We start from the raw sequence: 4,024 nt of genomic DNA on the forward strand, positions 1-4,024 counted from the left end.
ACCTAGTGCAGGACCTGGTATGCAGCAGACAGTGCATAACTGTTTGCCTTTGAAGCCCACTAAGGAGCCCACCTTCCTGCTGCTCAGCGGGCCTGCACCTCGGATAGTAATTGATAGAAGATGGACAGTAATTGATGACTTGAAAGGGATGGCTCCTCCCGCCCACCTCCCCCTCCTAGCGTGCAGCATCCCCCAACCCCAGCACCACTCCTCCATTGCCCGTGGCACTCACTGATCAGTCTGCCCTCCTACCTCTGCCCCACTGGACTGACTCTGGAAAAGTGTTTAAATAACATCACAAAAATGCAACTCTACATTTTACATGATTGAGTTTATTTTACTGTGGCCTGGAGTTATTTTGTTTCATCAGGTGATGCAGAATAGAGACTGGATTGAAAGAGAATACAAGAAATCTTAGAGAAGTTAGGCCTTCAAGGTGGACCACATGGGACTGTAGCATAGCAACAGTGAAAATCCTGAAAAACAGCAAGGAATTAAAAAATAACACAATTGTCACAAAATGTTTTTCTTTGCATTGTGCTAAACATCTGGTACTAATTTTTTTAATGGCCTACAAACCTTTTTAAATGGCCAACAATTTATAGCTGAGGCTCTCGATCCGTGGTGCATACAATGACACTGGAAAAGGGAATTATATTTTCTATGAAATCATTTTTAAGGGCTTCAAATACTGTCGACACCTTTGTATCCGTTGTCAGTGATTTTGAAAATAAATGTCCACTCTGGCTTTTTTCATTCCTTAACCTTATCCATGTGAGCAGAGGGCATTCTTATCCCACAGGGGACTTCAGTAGTGACAATGTACTTGTCTGACCTCATTACACAGCCGATACTGAACAGCTTTCACAGTCTCATCGATTTTTCTTAGAACAGTATCATCAGAATTCAGTGTATTTTTTTCCTGTCACCATTCTAATAAGCTATCATGCATTGGTAGTTGGAATTTTCCTACAATGTGTTGCTTTACTCTTGTTTTGCAAGCATTTATACTTTTACAGGAGAAAACAGCGACAACTTTACCTTCTACTCAAAGGTGTTTTTTAACATTCAGTGTGAATTTTAGTTTTTAAACTTTTCCTTTAAATCTCAGAAATATGATATGCTGTCAACTTTATGTGTGTGGGGTTTTTTTTATATTTTATTGATTTTTTTACAGAGAGGAAGGGAGAGGGATAGAGAGTTAGAAACATCAATGAGAGAGAAACATCGATCAGCTGCCTCCTGCACGCAACCAAGGTACATGCCCTTGACCGGAACCGAACCCGGGACCCTTGAGTCCGCAGACCGACGGCCTATCCACTGAGCCAAACCGGTCAGGGCTATGTGTGTTTTTTTGTAAAAATCTTCACTTTACTTGATGGGGTGACTTTATTAAAAATGAACTGTGAAGTTGGTGTGTTAGCAACTTCACATGTGGGCAGTTATAAAACCAAATTTTCAATGTTCAACAGAATATTGTTGATTCTTTTCCTTTGCATTTGACATTGTCATACAGGCTGAATCAGACTATTTCTATGTAAATGTAGAGTCACCATGAAAATGACAGTTAAAGTGCAGAGGAATTTTCTTCATCCAATCATACAAGACAATTCTTAGCGGTGACTTTTCAAAATGGTGAGCTCGCAAAATGGGAAAGTTTTAAATAAAACAGTACAATCTTCCCTTGACATATGCTCCTAGGAAATTTGGCATTTATTAAACCTTTCCAAAAAAAAAAACCACCCACATAACTATGTGTTCATTTGTAAAATGGAATTGCAATTGCCTACGGTCAACCTTTGTCCAAAAATATTTAATGGAAAATTCCAGAAATATACAGTTTATAAGTTTTAAATGCATGCCGTTCTGAGTAGCAAGATGAAATCTTGAGCCATCCTGCTCTGACCCACCCTGGACATGAATCATCCCTTTGTCCAGCACATCCGTGCTATGCATGCTCCCTGCCCGCTAATCACTTAGTTATCTGGAGCAGCGATCTTCAACCGGTGTGTCTGAGCAGGCACATTCTGTGCCACAAGAATTTTTAAAACATGAAATACCTATTTAGTCAGGGGCACTGTCCCCTTTTCCCTTAGATTGTCAAATAAAATAATGACAAGAGCCAACACAACAATAGCCATCTGGTGTGAATGAATCAAAATTACACCTATTTTGATTCATTCAAAATATATTTTTGAATATATATTTTTTAATAAATCTTTATTGTTCAGATTATTACAGATGTTCCTCTTTTTTCCCCCTATAGCTCCCCTCCACCTGGTTCCCACCCCACTCCGTGCCCTTACCCCCCGCCACTGTCCTCATCCATAGGTGTAAGATTTTTGTCCAATCTCTTCCCGCACCCCTCATACCCCCTTCCCCCCCGAGAATTGTCAGTCCACTCCCTTTCTATGCCCCTGCTTCTATTATAGTCACCAGTTTATTCTGACTTAATTTTTAGGTTCACTTGTTGATAGATATTTATTTGTTGTGACTTCGTTGTACATAATTTTTATCTTTACCTTTTTCTTCTTCCTCCTCTTCTTAAAGAATACCCTTCAGCATTTCATATAATCCTGGTTTGGTGGTGATGAACTCCTTTAGCTTTTTCTTGTCTGTGAAGCTCTTTATCTGACCTTCAATTCTACATGATAGCTTTGCTGGGTAGAGTAATCTTGGTTGTAGGTTCTTGCTATTCATCACTTTGAATATTTCTTGCCACTCCCTTCTGGTCTGCATGGTTTCTGTTGAGAAATCAGCTGACAGTTGTATGGGTACTTTCTTGTAGGTAACTGATTGTTTTTCTCTTGCTGTTTTTAATATTCTCTCTTTGTCTTTAGCCCTTGGCATTTTAATTATGATGTGTCTTGATGTGGTCCTCTTTGGATTACTCTTATTTGGGGTTCTCTTTGCTTCCTGGACTTGTAAGTCTATTTCTTTCATCAGGTAGGGGAAGTTTTCTGTCATGATTTCTTCTAATATGCTTTTAGTATCTTGCTCTCTCTCTTCTTCTGGCACCCCCATAATTCGAATGTTGGTACATTTGAAATTGTCCCAGAGGCTCCTTACACTATCTTCATATTTTTGGATTCTTTTTTAAGGATGGATGTTTTTTGCTTTCTCGTACTTCAAATCTTTGACTTGATTCTTGGGATCCTCTAGTGTGCTGTTGGATCGCTGTATATTATTCTTAATTTCAGTCAGTGTATGCTTAATTTCTGACTAGTCCTTTTCCATTTTTTTGTCATTCTCATTAAGATCCTTGTAGGTCTCACTAAGTTCCTTGGAGGTTTGTAGAAAATTCTTGAGTAACCTTATAACTGTGGTTTTGAACTCTATGTCCAGTAGTTTGCTTTCCTCCATTTCTTTCATTTGTGACATGTTTCTTTGTCTCCACATTTTGACTGACTGTGAGGACCCACTGTTTCTATAGTGGAAAAACTGCTGTGCTGGAGACACCCGTATGGGGTAGGACTTGCTTCAGTGGGGCTTTGGTGCTCATTGAGTCTGCCTCTTGAGTGTGTCCCTTATGAATGTGAGGAGTTGAAATCTGGTATCTGACCACTGGGTACACTGGCTCCTGGATCTCCAAGTCAACTACTCTGTGAGTCCACCCAGCAGGAGCTACAGCGATATCAGCAGATTTCTCCTCTTTGTTTGGGGTTTGGAAGTTTTGCAGCTCTCTGACCCAGCTGCAGTTTGTTAGGTTAGGCTGCAAAAGGGCAGGCGATTCCTTTGCGCTGCTTCGAACAGCTTGGGTGGGGTTGTAAATTGGGTGGGGCGGGGCCTCAGAGAATCACCAGGGCGGAGCAAACAGCAATGGGTGTTGTCAGCCATTTCCACGTCTCTGTGTCCCCACAGTAACAATGATCCCTGCGAGCAGCTCTGCGAGAAAGCCACCTCACTTTCCAACCCGCTGCAAGACAGTCCAGTTTCTCCCGTAGGAGTCTGGATCTCAAAGTCTCGCCGTCAATGAGTTCAGTCCTTTCAGGAGCTTGTATCTCCCTTCGATTGAAATAAACTG

At 41.0% G+C, this 4,024-nt stretch overlaps 1 long non-coding RNA gene across 1 annotated transcript; it reads right to left on the reverse strand.

The window, feature by feature from the left end:
• Nucleotides 1-312: 312 nt before the first annotated feature.
• Nucleotides 313-2,555, reverse strand: LOC111825119. Its single transcript, XR_002828233.1, has 2 exons — nucleotides 2,523-2,555; nucleotides 313-476 (listed from the first exon to the last, which is right to left on the reverse strand). It is a non-coding gene; the product is annotated as an uncharacterized LOC111825119 (long non-coding RNA).
• Between the last annotated feature and the right edge of the window lie 1,469 nt (nucleotides 2,556-4,024).

Source organism: Myotis lucifugus, unplaced genomic scaffold, assembly GCF_000147115.1.
Source record: "Myotis lucifugus unplaced genomic scaffold, Myoluc2.0 scaffold_14, whole genome shotgun sequence".
Taxonomy (NCBI): domain Eukaryota; kingdom Metazoa; phylum Chordata; class Mammalia; order Chiroptera; family Vespertilionidae; genus Myotis; species Myotis lucifugus.